The sequence below is a fragment of the Microtus pennsylvanicus genome, chromosome X (assembly GCF_037038515.1).
Source record: "Microtus pennsylvanicus isolate mMicPen1 chromosome X, mMicPen1.hap1, whole genome shotgun sequence".
NCBI classification, from domain to species: domain Eukaryota; kingdom Metazoa; phylum Chordata; class Mammalia; order Rodentia; family Cricetidae; genus Microtus; species Microtus pennsylvanicus.
In genome coordinates this window covers 20,672,950-20,691,343 of record NC_134601.1, presented here as the reverse complement: position 1 = coordinate 20,691,343, position 18,394 = coordinate 20,672,950, and the positions used below count along the sequence as shown (strand labels likewise).

Sequence of the window (18,394 nt, the reverse complement as noted above, 5' to 3'; positions counted from 1 at the left end):
GGTATTTTTGTTTTTCCATATAAAGTTGATTATTGTTCTCTCAAGATCTGTGAAGAATTTTGTTGGGATTTTGATGGTGATTACATTGAATCTATAGATTGCTTTTGGTAGAATTGCCATTTTTAATAGGTTGATCCTACCCATCCAAGAGCATGGGAGATCCTTTTATTTTCTGGTATCCTCTTTAATTTCTTTCTTCAAAGACTTAAAGTTCTTGTTAAATAGATCTTTCACTTCCTTGGTTAGAGTTACCCCAAGATACCCTTTGATATTTGTGGCTATCGTGAAAGATTATGTTTCTCTGATTTCCCTCTCTGCTTCTTTATTCTTTGTGTATAAGAGGGCAACTGATTTTTTTGAGTTGATCTTGTATCCTGCCACCTTACTGAAGCTGTTTATCAGCTGTAGGAGTTTTTTTTTTGGTAGAGTTTTTGGGGTCACTTATGTACACTATCATATTGTAGTAATAAGGGCGGCAGGGCTGTGTCCCCGCCACCCGGCTGCCCGGCTAGCTTTACCCGAAATAATTACACAGACACTGTATTCTTTTAAACACTGCTTTTGCCCCTTCCTATCTAGCCTCTTCTAGGCTAATTCTCACATATTAATTTAGCCCATTTCTAATCATCTGTGTAGCGCCCCTAGGTGCGCTTACCGGGAAGATTCTAGCCTAAGTCCATCCTGGGTCAGAGCTTCATAGCGTGCGTCTTCCCTGGAGCAGGTAGCATGGTGTCTCTCCTGCGTCTGCTCCGGAGAGCAGAGCTGTGGAGTCTGACCTCACTTCCTCTTCCTCCCAGTGTTCTGTTCTGTTTACTCCACCCACCTAAGGGTGGGCCTATCCAATGGGCCTAGCAGTTTCTTTATTGCTTAGCCAATGAAATCAACAGATTGATATATGACACTCCCACATCATCATATCATCTGCAAATAACAAAAGTTTGACTTCTTCCTTTCCAATTCAAATCCCCTTGATCTCCTTATGTTGTTTTATTGCTATTGCTAGAACTTCAAGCACTATATTGAAGAAGTATGGAGAGAGTGGACAGCCTTGTCTTGTTCCTGATTTTAGTGTAGTGGCTTTAAGTTTCTTTCCATTTAATTTGATGTTAGCTATTGGCTTGCTGTATATTGTTTTTATTATATTAAGGTATGACCCTTGTATTCCTAATCTCTCCAAGATCTTTATCATAAAGGGGTGTTGAATTTTGTCAAATGCTTTTTCAGCATCTAATGAAATGATCATATGGTTTTTTCCTCTTTCAGTTTAATTATATGATTGATTACAATGATAGATTTGTGTATGTTGAACCAGCCCTGCATCTCTGGGATGACGCCTACTTGATCATAATGGATATTTTTTGATATGTTCTTGGATTCAGTTTGCTAGTATTTTATTGAGAATTTTTGTGTCAATGTTCATGAGTGAGATTTGTCTGTAATTTTCTTTCTTGTTAGAGTTTGTGTGATTTTGGTGTCATGGTAACTGTAGCTTCATAAAAGAAGTTTGTCAATGACTCTTCTGTTTCTATTTTGTGAAACACATTAAGGAATATAGGTATTAGCTCTTCTTGGAAATTCTGGTAGAATTCTGCATTAAACCTATCTGGTCCGGGCTTTTTTTGGTAGGGAAGTTTTTGATGACAGCTTCTATCTAATTCCTCACAACTTATAGGTCTATTTAAATTGTTCACTTCCTGAATATAACACCAGTAGCACAGACACTGAGAATGATAATAAATGGAATCTCCTGAAACTGAGAAGCTTCTATAAGACAAAGGACATAGTCAACAAAACAAGATTGTAGCCTACAGAATGGGAAAAGATCTTCACTAACCCCACATCAGAGGGAGAACTGATCTCCAAAATATACAAAGAATTGAAGAAACTAGACATACAGTAAAGAGAGATTCAAAAACAAAGAAAACCTCTAATGATCTACAGTGTGTTAAAAATATATACAGGCTAAAAGTTAAAGTTCTTAAAGTAAAAAACAAAAAAAAAAGAAAGAGAGTAGTTGGGTGTGGTGTTACACACCTTTAATCCCAACACTTGGGAGACAGTGGTAAATTGACCTCGGAGACTTCAAGGGGCAGAGGTAGATTGACCTCTGGTGACTTCAAGGTGTGGTAGCACACACCTTTAATCCCAATACTTTGGAGGCAGAGATCTCTGTGAGTTCAAGGAAGCCTGGTCTACAGAGTTATTCCAGGACAAAGATATACAGAGAACCTGTCTCAAAAAGTAAAAATAAATGAAATAGAGGTTAAAATAAAGCCACACAAAGATGGAAAATACACAGAGAATCTTGATACTGTGTGCTATCATGCTTTATTTGAATTGTTTGAATGCTGAGGAAGGAACAAGAGCTGCTAAAAGATATTTGTTTATAAATGCTGCTGAGCTAATCCAACATAGATATTTTGAAAATACCTTGACTTCAGAATTTGGATCTAACGTTATGATACTTTGGAAAAGAGATTCTTCTTTTGTTTTCACAGAGGATGAGACCCTATGGATTGCTCCTATCCCAATATGGTATGATAGACCATGCCCTCCTGAAAGGTTGCTGTGAACACCTTCAGAAAATTACTTCATTCAACTGCCAAATGAGATGAACCTAGCAGACAGGTTATACCATGAAAGACCTGAACAAAAGCACCCCATTTAGCACGAAGCAGTTTGGAGAGAAATAACGACGTCCATATTCCCAATATTGTTTATAAATGTTCTTTTACATTTAAAGGGGGATATGATATAGGTATGAATAATTTGCATTGGTATAAATCTTGACTTATTGATACATGTTTAAGGTCAATTTTGTTATATATATATATGTATTTCTGATATTGATTAAGGTATTGTGATTGTGTAGTTCATGTAAAAATGTAATGTATATAGGTTGATAATGGATAATCATCAATAATAGTCAAGCTTGTAGTCATATTAGTTAGATTTTCTAGATGTGCATAGATATATTTCAGATAGGCATTCTTCATATCTTTGAAAAACTACAGAATATGGCATTTAATGTTTTAATAACTTAGGGCATTTCACGACAATGAGACATGTCTGCTCCTGGCAGCACCAATCTACTTCAAGAAGAAGGTGGGCATCGAAGAGTCTCCTTATGGAGTTTGATAGCCATTTGGTCAAGAAACTGTTCTTGCCTGGACTGTTGCATAAACTGGACACAAAGAACCTGCAGAAAGAGGACTGCTGAACTTACCTAAAGGTGAGATGATTCTTTGAGGTTCCTGACTCATGAAAGAGTCTGCGAGACATTCTGCAGGACACAGCAGATAGTGACTGAACTGCCTTTGAAATTCTCTGCTTCATGGAAAAAGTCTGCTGGATACTATGGGCCTGTAGGCCGAAGATGGATGCCCCAACTGTACAGAGGAACTTTGGGTGACTGTTCAGGCAGCGAGATGTCTCTGTCATTTCTAGAGTTTGGAAGTTGCTTATTTCTTGTTTGCTTAGGTAATATTGTATTTTTCTGGAGTCTTTGATGGAGTTGAAGAATAGATAGTTATAGTTATAGTTTTCCATTGTTATGATAAAAGATAAAGCAGATATAAATATTGTAACTGTAATTCTTGCTTGATAACACTTTTGTTATATGTAATTTTACTATGTTAAAGTGAAAGCCTTTCCTTTTTGTATAAACAGAAAAAGGGGAGATGATGTGGGAAGGTCATTTGCCCATCTGTTGCTTTCATTGGTTAATTAATAAAGAAACTGCTTGGCCTGGAATTCACAGTAGACATGTAGAAGTTATGATTAAAATTTTCCCTAAATAAAAGTCATTCTGGAAATGAAGGGCACTTGTGTATTAGATACCTAGGGAGTAACTTTGCTGCTATCCTGTTTCCCTTTTTTCTAACAAGAAGAATAGATTAAATAGGCTCTGAGAATTCCATTAAAATATACTTTTCACCACTTTTTATTCTTCAAACTGTTGGGAGAGGGGAGAGAACTGTTGGATTGCTTTTACTTTTTCATCTTAACAATTAATTCTTGAGTTGATTAATGTTCTGCTGGCAACTACTTCATCTTAGTGGAGATGATTTAGTATTTCAGCAACTGTTGGATTATTTTTATAAATGTGCCAGCTTGGTGTACTGAAATTAGTAAGGCTCTTAAAAGGCATTCAAAATTGGCCTTAATTAATTAAAAGCTTGGTAGATGCAGTCCAAAGTTAACCACTTAATAAATTGGCAACCAAATAAAAAATGAAAACAAATATTTTGAACAGCTTACTGGAAGGGATTTCGGCTCTCCACCAAGAGATTCTGTAGCAAATCTGGCAGGGGGTGTGTCATTTTCAAGTTCTTGACTCATTGTCACTATACTTTCACCTAAGACTGAACCCTTCCCTCTGTTGCACAGAACTGCTTCATCTGTAGCAATAACAGTTGCATTACTGTTCACAGGTTAAAAGAAAATCTTCACATGGCATATAATAATTGAGATAAGTATCTTTAGTTTACTGTACATTTGGACATAAGAATATTGTAAAGGAGAGTAGTGTTGGGAATTAACTCATTGGTATATGGAAAAGTCCTTTGCAATTTCTCAAAACTTGTCTTTAGTTGAAGGCTAGATCAAAGATAAAAGGATGTTGGTTAGAAAAGGGATCATAAAGTAAGATAATTGATCCCATTTAAAAGACTGTTGGATGCTAAATTATTGAAGATTTGAAATAAGTAATTAAATACTGGCCATGTACCAAGTGAATACATTAATTCGAGAAAATTTCCATTTTCTGAGAAACTAAAAGGAAAGGCACCATTATTCAGGTTGTCAGAAAACCATATTTGTAACAAAACAAAATAAATCCCCCTGAATATTCTATTAAGTCATTTTAAAACCAAGAAACATAATAAACATATTAAGGAGTTATTTTTTTCTCAATTGTGTGCTCAGTGCTACAGAGAATATGAAAAAGAAGAGATAATCCTACCTGAGAGTACTTATACTGACATCATGACATAAGAGAAAAAGATACAGAGTCACAGTTTTTGGATTTTATTGAGTTTACTCTTTGACCTCAGTCAAGAGACTTCTCTCTGAGCTTCAGAGTCTCAGACCATTGAAACAAGATTCAGAAAGATAATGTGTGCAAACATTTCAAAACATACAAAGTGCTAGTCAAATGGTACAATGAAAATAAAGGTAATAATAATTAGAGATAAAGATATAGTAAAAAGAGCAGAGACTCTGATAATCAAACTTGGCCTTGAATCCTACCTTTCTTACTAGCTATGTGAATTTGAGTGTTAACTAATCTCTCTGAGTCTTTGATTCCCCTTTTGCAAAATACAATAAAAATGACCAATATATACATGCTCCATAATGTTGTTTGTCATATAGAAAGTATTTGATAATGGTCACATCTGTACTAAATCAATATATTTAACCATTGACTTGTATGGAATAAATTGTAAAGGTAAATGGGAAATTTAAAAATACCACCTCAAAATATACTGTGAAAAAAGCTGCTATGATAACAGAAGTAACATAATAGGTCTTCAGTACAGATGATAGTATATATTATGAAATGATGTAAAACTAAGGCAAAAATACTAGAAACAGACATGAGCGTTGTTGAGAAGTTATTTGGTTTGCAGGAAAAGGATGAAAATAGATATAATCATAATACTAATATTAAGCTAATCATAGACAAATATATTTTCTCTCATTTGTGGATTCTACATTTTATATAATCATAGAAGATCATATATGTATATATAAAGTGAAAATAAAAAATTGTCTAAAGGAACAAGGAACAAATGGATTGGAAAAAAGCATGAAGGAGGTGTAGGGGGTAAGCTCCATATACAGCACACCTATATGAAGCTCTTAAAAATAAACAAAATATTTTCTAAGGATTGGTTCATTTAGACAGGAAAAACACAGCAAGTAAAAGAAAATAGCTCCCAAGTTTCCCAGTGATTAGGCAGATAATAGCGGCATGTAGACATTTAACAAAATATTGACCATCAGATTCTACAAATAAGACAATTCTCATCCATGTTTATGTTATAGTGTAGTGTGGAAAATAGGGTATAACACAAAAATCAATCGACTTAGTTCTAACTGCAATGAGTACTAAGAGCAGAAGTAGATGGTTCTATGCAAAACTATGCCTGGGAGGTATAGTAGTGAGTTAAAGGTTGACAAAGATCTGAGTGAAAAGAATTATTTTGTTTTTGATCATGTTAAGTTTTGACATACTAGTAGGAAACAGAGATTATCTCAGTCATGAGAAGATATCCATTGGTGTAAGATCTATGTAGCATATATTAAAAAATTAATTCATATGTTATCTAAGTTGTAGGAATACATGAATCTACCTATAAACAATTTATAGATCAATATATCTGGGTAAAAAATATATATCTAGGTTTGTTCTGTTTTTATAGAAAAATCTTTTGTTGAGATACATACTCTAGAATCCAAATTTTTTTTATTATTCCATGTTTTCTTAAACCTGAACAACTTAATAATTTATTGAACCAACTTGGCCTCTGAAAATATTTAGGATTTAAATTTCTGGTATAGCAGTACAGAATAGTGAGATCCGTAACACTAATATTCAAGACTAAAGATAACTTTCAAAACACTTTTAATGTTATGTGGGGGGCTTTTCTTTCCCTCTTGGCCTGTTGGTCACCAGGGCAAAAGGCAGTAGAAGTGACAGAAAGCTTTGTATGTAGCCCATGAGCATGAACAAGACAGCTCTCTGGGAGACTTCGGTGAGTCAGCTCAACTTTATTCCAGAGTATAAGGCATATATTGAGGAGCCTAGAGAAAAACTCTAATTTGCATTAAGTGGCATGCTGCTATCATAAGGCTCCTCGAACAAGTCTTAGTTATCATATGTACAGCAAGGGAGCCTTCTAGCAGGGATCTGTGCCAGGGTTCAAGCTAAAGATAAGTGAGACATCTGGTTTCAAGACAGGCATCTGGTTTCGAGACAGCTTTTAGATAAGGTCAGTCCTCCAGGCCCAGGGACATTCTCCAGATAAGGGCAGGTAGAGGCAGGAATTTCTGCTGGAGGGAGAGAGCCCCGTGTTGTTGATCTATTGATAAAGATGCCTGGGCTTGGGGAGACTGTGAACTCTGACTAGCCAGCAATGTCTTCCAATAATATTACTTTAAAGTTATCATACAGAAAAATACCTTTCCCTTTGAATGTATAGTTCTAAAAATTTTAAGACATATATAGACATATATTATTACCACCACATTAAATATCTCCAATGCTTTGTCATAGTTCTTTATAGTTACTGCCCCATGAATAAAAGCTGACAACTTATTTTTCATCATTACAGTCTTATCTTTAGCAGAATGTTATATCAATGACATGATGGCATATGTAACTTTTCACACTAGCTTCCTTTATGAAATAAAATGTCATTACCAAATTCTGTATGTATCAGTAGTTCTTACTCTTATATGGATATACTAATTTGTTCGTGCATTGACCTACTGAAAAAAATTTGGTTGTCTGCAGCTTAGGGAAATTATAAATGCAGTTATCATAAATACTGGGGTTCCAACACAAATTTTCATTTCTCTAGAACAGAAAAAAGTAGTGGAATTTCTGGGTTACATTGTTAAGTATATATTTAACTTTGTGAGAAATTACAGAACAATTTGTAGAGTTACTGCATTATTTTTCATCTTTCTAGTAGTGTGTAAGAAACCTCGTTGCTCACATTTTTTTTGCCAGGATTTGATATTCTTAATATTTTTTAAGGTGTCATATTGTGCTTCATAAACAAACAATATATACCATTGTGATTGTGTGTTAAAGCTATTTTAGCCGGGTGGTTGGGAATGCAGCCCACAGCTCCTTCAACAGGTGGTAGTGGTGCACACCTTTAATTCCAGCATTTGGGAGGCAGAAGCAGGTGGATCTCTGTGAGTTCGAGGCCAGCCTGGTCTACAAGTGCTAGTTCCAGGACAGGTTCCAAAGCTACAGAGAAGCCCTGTCTCAAAAAAAAAAAAAACAACCTTGGAGGAATGGGATGGTTGGGATAAAGGAAGAGTGGATATGGAAGCAGAGAAATATATATCCTAATGAAGGAAACCATCTTAGGGTTGGCAAGAGTCTTGACTCTAGAGGGGCTCGCAGGTGTCCAGGGAGATGTCCCCAACTAGGTCCTTGGGCAGCTGAGGAGAGAGAGCCTGAAATGGCCCGATCCTATAGCCATACTAATGAATATCTTGCATATCACCATAGAACCTTCATCTGGTGATCAATGGAGATAGAGACAGAGACCCACATTGGAGCACCGGAATGAGCTTCCAAGGTCCCAATGAGGAGCAGAAGGAGGCAGAACATGAGCAAGAAAGTCAGGACCACGAGGGGTGCACCCACCCACGGAGACAGTGGGGATGATCTATTGGGAGCTCACCAAGGCCAGCTGGACTGGGACTGAAAAAGCATGGGATAAAACCAGACTCTCTGAACATGGAGGACAATGAGGGCTGCTGAGAAGCCAAGAACAATGGCACTGGGTTTTGATCCTACTTCATGTTCTGGCTTTGTGGGAGCCTAGCCAGTTTAGATGCTCACATTCCTAGACCTAGATGGAGTGGGGAGGACCTTACACAGGGCAGGGAATCTGAACTGCTCTTCATTCTCGAGAGGGAGGGAGAATGGAGTGGGGGGGAGGGGGAGATGGGGAGGGGAGTGGGGGAAGGGAGCGAGGTGTGGGAGGAGGGGGAGGGAAATGGGAAACGGGGAGGAGGCAGAAATTTTTTTTCAACAACTAAAAAGAAATAAACAAAAAAAGTAAATGATGTGTGTGTTTATTTTTAAAGAGGAAATGTAATATACAAAGATAAAATGTACACTAACAGCCTTCACTGCTTCTTCTCTCAACCAAGAGGTAACTGTAGGTGTTTTCACATTTATCGTTCCTGGAGTATTTAGTTCATTCATTAACATACACAAGTTTATTCAGTACTAAATATACTTTGTTAAAAACAAAGAAAATACTTCGTTGTAGTTTACATTTATTTATGGTATAATCCATTTTGAATTAACTTTTGCAAAAGTATGAAGTTTACACTGAGGATTTGTTATTTTTACCTGTTTGCATGCTGATGTCTGATTGTTGCAAAAGACATTACTGTAAATAAGAGACCATTATTCTTTGTGAACACAGATTTAAAAACAATAACAAAGTATTAGAACATTGCATACAGTGATAATCAAAACTAACCCAAAGAAACATGCATAACTTACAGGTAAGTTATTAGGTCAAAAGATATGAGGTAAACATATAAAAATCATGTCATACAATATTACTATAAAATTGGAAATAATAATTAAAATTATATTTACAATAAATTTATCAAAATTTTAGTTCTAAATTTATTTAAGAGTGCAAGGGATAGGTATGCTGAAAACTACAAAAATACCATGAAAAAATTACATACCTAAACAGATAGAGAGTTATAGCAGATTCACAAGTAAATATTCTTCATAGTAAAGGTATAAATTCTCCATTAACTGACTTAAAAAAGTAGTGAAATTCTTATGAAAATCTTGTAATGGTTTTTTTTTGTAGATATAGGTGGTGGTGGGATATCCTTCTGTATATGTGTTGCTTTATTGGTTGATGAATAAAGCTTTTTCAGCCAATGACTTAGCAGAGCAAAACCAGGAGGGAAATCCAAACAGAGATATAGCGAGAAAGTATGTGTGTTGTGGGAGCTGCAGGCTTGCTTTTCGTCCTGCCCAGCTCCCGCATGGCTAGCTTTACACCAGAAATAACAACACACAAATTGTATTCATTTAAACACTGCCTGGCCCATTAGCTCTAGCTTCTTACTGGCTAATTCTTCCATCTTGATTACCCATTTCTATTAATGTGTGTAGCACCCCAAGGGTGCGCTTATCAGGAAGATTCTAGCCTACGTCCATCCTGGGTCGGAACTTCATTGCATCTGCCTCAGAGAGCAGAGCTAAGGCTTATGAGCTCAGTTCCTCTTCCTTCCAGCATTCTGTTCTGTTTACTCCACCCACCTAAAGGCTGGCCTATCAAATGGGCCAAGGCAGTTTCTTTATTAGCCAATGACCTTCCTCCGTCAGTATGTGGGGTTAAAGAGATGCCATGTAGCTGCCAAAGAAGAAAGATGCCCAGAACTTTTACTAGTAAGCTAGAGCCTCGTGGTGATACATAGATTAATATAAATGGGTTGATTTAAGATATAAGTATTAGTTGATAAGAAGCCTGAGCTAATAGTTCAAACAGTGTGATAATTAATACAGTTTCTCTGTGATTATTCAGGTCTCAGTGGTCAGGAAACAAAAAAGCAGTCTCTGCCTACAAATGGGGCATCAACATGGGGCCACTACATTCACATAAAAACTGAGAGATCTTGGGAAGAAATTCTAGACACAAAAGAACAGAGTTAAACACAGTTTCTTGGTAGACATATTTTTATCAGATAGACTCTGTTTGCTGATGGGAAGCAGAGGCATGGCTCCTTTAAGAGAAATCTTCCTGACTCAGTGTTAATGACAAAATTTCATAGCTTTTTTAAGATCCAGCTTCCTGGTTCATGCTGGCAAAATGAACTCTGGCTCTTTCAGGAAACCCTGAACTCAAATGGAGTCTGTGAGCAACGTGTTACACATTACTTAATGGTGACATAGACCCATTGCATCCCCGGAGCTGGGGCAGTAAGCATGGCTCACAGAGCTAGCATGAACATACTTCTGCCATGTTGAATGGGGTGGAGTTAACAGGCAGGATCATGGAGTTTGTCCTAGCCAAGCCCACTTAGCTTTATTTTTTTTTATAAAAAGCTGCTCCTAGTTAACAAATGATTACACTTAAGCAATAAAGACAGATTCATACAAAAAAAGACATTCATGAGCTTATGATAGAGAAGAGTACAGAAAGTCATAGATTAAAGGAGTAAAGATAGTTAAATATTAAATATTTAATTTATATTAATAAACATATAAATAAATAAATATAAAAATAAATATTAAAAGGTAAAAAGAGTAAAAAATAAGCCACATAAAGATGAGATATACACAGAGAGTCTAGATTATGTATATCGTGTTTTCTTTTAATTTTTTGACTGCAGAGAGATATTTAATTCTGGGTGCTACTAAGTTAAACCAACATAAAGGTATCTTGACTTCAAAATTTGGATCTAAGTATATATGGCTTTAGAAAACAGGTTCTGCTTTTGTTTCCACAGAAGATGAGAACCAGTGGATACCTTCCAGGATACTGAACGTTGTCCATAAACCCTAAATTACTTCAACTAATAAAAAGCAAGAAGCAGTTTTGAATTAAGCTGTTCTAGCCAGTTGCTTAGCAGAGCAAAGCCAGGCAGGAAATCCTGACAGAGATTTAGAGAAAAAGTAGGTGGAGTCAAAGAGATGCCATATAGCTGCTATAAAGTTGAGGCATCCATCTTTAGCCTAAAGACTCATAGTATCTGGCAGACTTCCAAGAAACAGGAGATTTGAAAGGCTGTTTTGCCTATATAGTCGGTTACTTTCCTCTGTGTCATGCAGAATATCTGGCAGTTTTCTCTGTGAAAGAGGAACCCTGAAGGACTGTCCCATCTTTTGGAAAGTTTAGCCTTTACTTTTCTGTGGGTCTTTCATGTTCTGTTCCTCTAACATACCATTAATCAGTTCAGGCAACAGCAATTTCTAAGCAGTGATCAACCTTGTCACATTGAAGGCAAATTCCATAATGAGTTTCTTCAATGACTATTAACCACTCTGAAGCAATTGATGTTCCCAGAAACAGATATTTCTCACCGTCAAGAAAAGTCTAAGTTCTTAAAACATGTTAAATGTCATATTCCGTTAGCTTTTGAAAAGCTTGAAAAATACCTATCCATCTGAAATATATGTCTGTACATCTAGAAAACCTAACTAACTTGATTACAGTTTATTATAGGTGACTATCTATTAATCTACATTTCTTAACTATGTATTACATTTATTAAATGAGCTGCACAGACACAATACCTTAAATAAGAGCAAAAATACACACACACACATATACACACAGTGGAACAAAATTGACTCCAAATTTGTATTAAGAGACCAAAATCAATACCAATGCAAAGTATTCATCTCTAGATCATATCTCCCTTATTTTTTTAAAAAAGAGATTGACTGTGACCATTAACAATTTATGCCCAACCTCTTTTAACTAAAAATAACACCACAATATGCTTTGGTTTGTGTTAACTCTCCTCTACGTAAAAGGATGAAGCCCTATTATCATGATATGAGGTAATAAACCCTGGGATTTCATCTCTCATGGCTTTAATGTCTGTCACTGCTGAATCCAAGAATATATAATGGTAAAATAGTGTCAGTAGTGAAGATATAGACCATAGAGTAGAGCAAATTATTTGAAGTTGGTCTATTGAGCTCAAACAAGTATTTCCTGAAACCCAGTGGAAACATAAACTTTGGTGTAGAATCTCATTCTCACTACATATCCTGATCATTCTCTTCCCCTATATACCAATTTTATGTGGTTTAAGAACAACAACAAAATGAATATGTTGGGAAATTTAGGAGAGAGGAAAGACTCAATATTTTACAGCTCTGCTAGATATGTAGGCAATAATTTGCTGTCTGACTTCACCCCATAAGGGTGACCAAAATATTGAAGACTAAGAGCAAAACTACTGTTGTATGTGTTCATATTTTAAAGGTACCCATTGCCATCTGAGCGTTTTCTGGTTTCTATACTTCACATAGGTAAAAGGTGGAACCAGTTCTGGGGTAAAGAGCCAATTGTGGGGAAAAAAAACTTTTCTGCAACTTTAGCTTATAAATGATATGAATAAAAATCCTTTAGGCATAAGGTAAAAATAATCAATCCCCTTAAGACTTTTAGCAACTCAGACTTTCCAGCATCATGATTTTTTTTTTTGTTTGTGGGTTTTTTCTTTATTTTGTATTTTTTCCTACATTATATTTTGGTCATATTCTTTTCCAATGCCTCCAAAATTCTTCCCACCTTCCAACTTCAGGTTTCATCCCCTTAAAAAGGCAAAAATCAAAACATACAAACTGGATACCCAAGGCTACAATGTATAAAAAAAAACCCAATAAAATAAAAAATTCGAAAAGAAAAAGAACACACACACACACACACACACACATTTATAAAGCCTGTCTTTTGTTCTTGAGCAGGGATACTGCTCTGAAATGTGGTGCGGGAGAATTGTCTGTAATCTGTCAATCATGTTTTAAATAAATGCTGATTGGCCAGGCAGGAAGTATAGGCGGGAAAACCAGACAGAAAGTAGAGGTGATAAAATGAGAACAGGAGAATTCTGGAAAGGAGGAAGTTGATTCCTCTCAGTTCTGCGCAGACCACCAAGGAAGGAGGATGTGATCTGCCAGCTAAAGAAGGTACCGAGACATATGGCAAAAAATAGATCAGAAAAATGGGTTAATATAAGCTACAAGAGCTCATAAGTAGCCTGAGCTAATGGGCCAATCAGCTTATAACTTATGGAGACCTCTGTGTGATTTTCTTTGGCGCTAAACAGCTATGGGAACCAGGTAGGACAGAATCCCCCAATAAGCTGGCCATTCATGTTACAGAAATGTGGTTGATTTATTCAGTGATACTCCATTGGAGAAAATTGATTTTTCCCTTTTCTAACAGGTGCCAATTGCAAAAAATCAGGATCACAATATATTTCCAATATAATTCTATAAGTCTTAATAAGTGTGGTATATATGAATACTGATTGAAATTTATAGAAGTAAAGGTCTGTATTCACATGACATGATCCCCTATCTATAAGTTCCTAAGGAACCTATTTGAAAAGCTATTTGAAACAATAAGGTGTGGTGTGACTTTTCCTGGGTACTCTATTCATATTAACCCTAAATAGAGAAGGCAATGAGCAACTAAAACAATTATTCTTCCTAGGATTTAGCTAGGTGAAACAGTAAGTTGTTTGGGTTACTTACATGAGCATGGTCAACTCATAGCCAAAAATCCTCTCTTTCCAGCAAATGTTAACTACTTATATGTCCTTGGTAAGAAGAATTGTGAGCACCATGAGCCTGTATACCTTCATTATCACTCCTTATTTTTTAAAAAAGAAATGTTAATATATTCACTCTTGTGAGAGACATGTGGGGGTAAGCTCAGCTGAGCTGATTCAAGATGGCAGTAATCACATTCACAGGAGAAAACACACATAGTACATAAAGTCATAAAATATATTAATAAACAAATATTAGTTGTATCTATATATTAATGAGCAGTTAGAAATTAAAATTTAAAACACTATTTACATAACAAAACAAAAGCATTAAACATGGATAAATACATTAAACAAAAGACATATAAGACTGTACACCTGAATGCAGATAAGTTTGTTGAGAGCAAGAGCAGAAACTGTAAATAAATGAAAATATGCACATGGTCAAGAAATTAAAAGGTTCAATATTTTAAATAGTTCATTTAGCTTTCTATTATTGTGTAAGAAATTGCCACCAACTAAGTGACTTAAAATGATACAAATTTATAATTCAACAGTTTCTTCAATGAGATAGTTACATTCTTTGTTTATGATCTCACCAACCTAGCTGAATTCAAGGTGTTGGTTAGAGCTATAATGTCATATGAGGTTCAGAGTACTCTTCTAAGCCTACTGGTTATTGGAAAAATTAATTTCCTTGCAATTGTGTGACTGAGAATCAGAGAATCACTAACACACCCCTGAGGCACTAGAGTAAATAGTTAAATCTAAACTTTTAAAGTTAATTTAAGGAACCAATTGCACCTTGTGACTAATGTAAGACTATGATACAAACCTTCAGTTAAAAAATGACTATGTTTGGGAAAACTATTGTACAACATTGTCACAATAGCTAGTAATATTTTTAACTTGAAATATTATAAGATGGCAAAATTTTAGTGTCCTTGTTTCCATATTATTTGTAACAACAGAGAATGATATATATGGTTAATTAATTTGATTATGGTACTCATTACAAAGTGTTTACATAGATCATCATACCATCTATCTTGTGTACACACATTTTTGTTATAATTTAATAAAGCTGGAAAAAGTGGGACTACAAAATAGAAGTTCTATGGAAAGCAATTGTTTATGTATAAACTTTCTCATTTTAGGAAGTTAGTTTCTGATGGGTGACTTAGGGCTATCTTGAATAAGAAAAGTCAGCAATTATAAAGAATTATCAAGGTGAACAAACTGGTTTTTCTGGAGCCCATTCCCTATGATAGGATACCTTGTTCATCCTTGATACAAGGAGGGGGGCTTGGTCCTGTCTCAAGTTTGTAAGCCAGACCTGTTGACTTACCCCTAAGGAGTGGATGTCAGATGGGAACTCGTGGGGCAGAAGAAGGGAAGGGGGGAACTGGAATTGGTATGTAAAATGAAAAGTAAATTTTTTAATAAAGAAAGAAAAAATAATGAAGGAAAAGGCAACATAGCTAAAATAGAGAGAGAGAGAGAGAGAGAGAGAGAGAGAGAGAGAGAGAGAGAGAGAGAGAGAGAGAGAGAGAGAAGGAAGGAGGAGGGAAGGGAGGGAGGGAGAGAGAGAGAGGAAGGAAGGAAGGAAGGAAGGAAGGAAGGAAGGAAGGAAGGAAGGAAGGAAGGAAAGAAGGAAGGAAGGAAGGAGAAAAAAGAAAGAATTATCAAAACTCAAAGTGTGAAAAATTCTATAGATCAAACAATTGGTTTCTTCTACAGATACATGGAAAGGAATAAGACTTAAAATTAAAATAAGTTAAATAAATATATTTATTCTTAAATATGAACTGTGTTTGGATTCTGATTCAAAGCAATCATTAATAATAAAAAGGGGAAATTTATACATTGAATGATGTTTGAAAATGTTATGGAAAAGCTATTATCTTTAAATTGATAATATCTTTAGATATAGTTATGATATGGATGGCTCAATGTTAAAGAGCACTTAATTTTTTTTTTTTTGCAGAGGATCTGGGTTAAGTTCCTTGCACCCACAATGGGTGGCTCATAACTGTCTGAAAATCTGGCTCCAAAACCTCCACCCACATGCATATACATAGGCACACAAACACAAAACACACACACACACACACACATCATTAAAATAGTAAAGGCTAGAAAAATGGCTCACTAAATGGTTAAAAGCACTTACTGCTCTTGCAGAGGACCCAGGTTCAGTTCCTAGCACAGATAGGCTTGCAAGTGTCTTTAACTCTGGTTCTAGGAGATTTGACACTCTCCTCTGTCTTCTGCTGGCACCAGGCTTGAAAGGAAAGTGGTGCACATACATACATGCGGCAAAACACACATACACCTAAAGTAAAAACAAATAAATCTTTAAAAAGATAAATTTTTAGAAAAGAAATGGTTATCTTTAGATGTGATATTGAGGTTATGTTTTAAATTGTATCCTTATCCTTTATAGATACATGTCAAAATATTTATTTGTGGGTGGAATGATACAACTTGGTTTTGTCTCAAATGAGGGATAATGAGTGAGAAGGTTCAGTGGAAACAAGACTTATTTTAATTAGGTTTCTGCCTTGAGCAATGACATATATGACAGAACTGGTTAACGAGACAAGGAAAATAGGATAAGAAGCAAGGAATTCTAATGACATAATGGATAAGGCATTTATCCTTAATCAAAAAAAGAAACAGATATTTTTAAAAATTGTTTTCATTGTTTGAGAATATAAGGAGAGTATTTTCTCAAAAGTGAGAATAATCTCAAATTAGATATTAAAGTTTCTCTTATTCAGTGGCTACTCAATGGTGTAGAGCCCTTTCAAAAGTAAATATTCGCCGGTTGTGGTGGCGCACGCCGGTAGGATTTGCTGAAGGAGGCAGAGGCAGGAGGATCACGAGTTCGAGGCCAGCCTGGCTACTCATTTTTGGGCTGGAGAGATGGCTCAGTGGTTAAGAGCATTGCCTGCTCTTCCAAAGGTTCTGAGTTCAATTCCCGGCAACCACATGGTGGCTCACAACCATCTGTAAAGAGGTCTGGTGTCCTCTTCTGGCCTGCAGACATGCACACAGACAGAATATTGTATACATAATAAATAAATAAATATGTAAAAAAGTAAATATTCTATAGCTTCTGTTTTCCTTCACTCTTTTGCATATACTAATTATATAATAATGGATTTCATTATGACATTTTTCATACATGTAAATAATATATTTGGGAGCTGGTGAGATGCCTCAGCTGGTAAACACTTGTCATTCAAACCTGATAATCTGAGTTCAACCCCCAAGCCCATAGTAGAAGAAAATAACTGAGTCCTAGAAATTGTCATCTGACCTCCACACGCAAACCATGGCATGCACATGCATGCACTTACACATACATCCTAGACACATATAATAGTAGTGGTGGTAAGTAGTAGTAATCCTAGTAGTAGTAATACCAACAGTAGTAGTAATAAACAAATCTAAAGTATTTTTATCATATTCACACCACCCATTAGCCCCTGTTGTACTCCTTCCACTCTCAGCGATTGCCTTCTACTCAGCTAATCCTCTTACTATGTTCGTGGTTTCTCTCTCTCTCTCTCTCTCTCTCTCTCTCTCTCTCTCTCTCTCTCTCTCTCTCTCTCTCTTTGTGACCCATTTTATCCTACTAGGATCTCTTATAACATTCAGACTGAATGATTTTTGGTAAAAGCATGGGCTCCTTACCAGTGTAACACCACTGAAGAAAATGTGTCTCTATTCCCTAGCAACCATTAACTGCCTATAGACAATTCTGGAAAAAGATGCAATCTTTTACAAATGTTATCCTTGCACAGGAGCCGTTCTAATATTTTCTGTTACATTCCAATTTTCACATTTGTGCTGACAAAGTAAGCACTCTATAGCTTCTTAAATGTTTTCTTGAACAGGGAACTCATTATTTTGTGATCTAAATTGTTAAAAAAATTACAAAAAAATTACTGGATATCTACAGTCATACCTTTTAGTTTTCTTAAATTAGTAACTCTGTGAACTTAAAAACTGGCTCCTTTTCTGAACAAATGAGCTTCATCTTATTTTTTATATGACGGCTTTTGAATATTTGTAAAAAGTGATACTGCCACACTAAAACCATATTTTAAGGCTAAGTTTTCTTTATCTCATTGATTTACAACCCTATCACACCTCTTGTTCCAGTATCAATTCCAATTTACTGATGTTCTACTTAAAGTTGTTGCAGGGAAAGTATATCTGTTATTGCAACTCATCATTTTTACACATATTAGAGTTAATCTGGAGCAGTTATTCTTCTAATGACCCCATATAATTAACCCTTATGGTGTCTAATTAAAAATAAACATATATCAGTGTTCCTCTGTTTCCCCATGGAACTGTTCTAATT

At 35.7% G+C, this 18,394-nt stretch overlaps 1 pseudogene; it reads right to left on the bottom strand.

Annotated features, from left to right (window-relative positions):
- Nucleotides 1–17,789: 17,789 nt before the first annotated feature.
- Nucleotides 17,790–17,890, bottom strand: LOC142841852 (U6 spliceosomal RNA; annotated as a pseudogene).
- Between the last annotated feature and the right edge of the window lie 504 nt (nucleotides 17,891–18,394).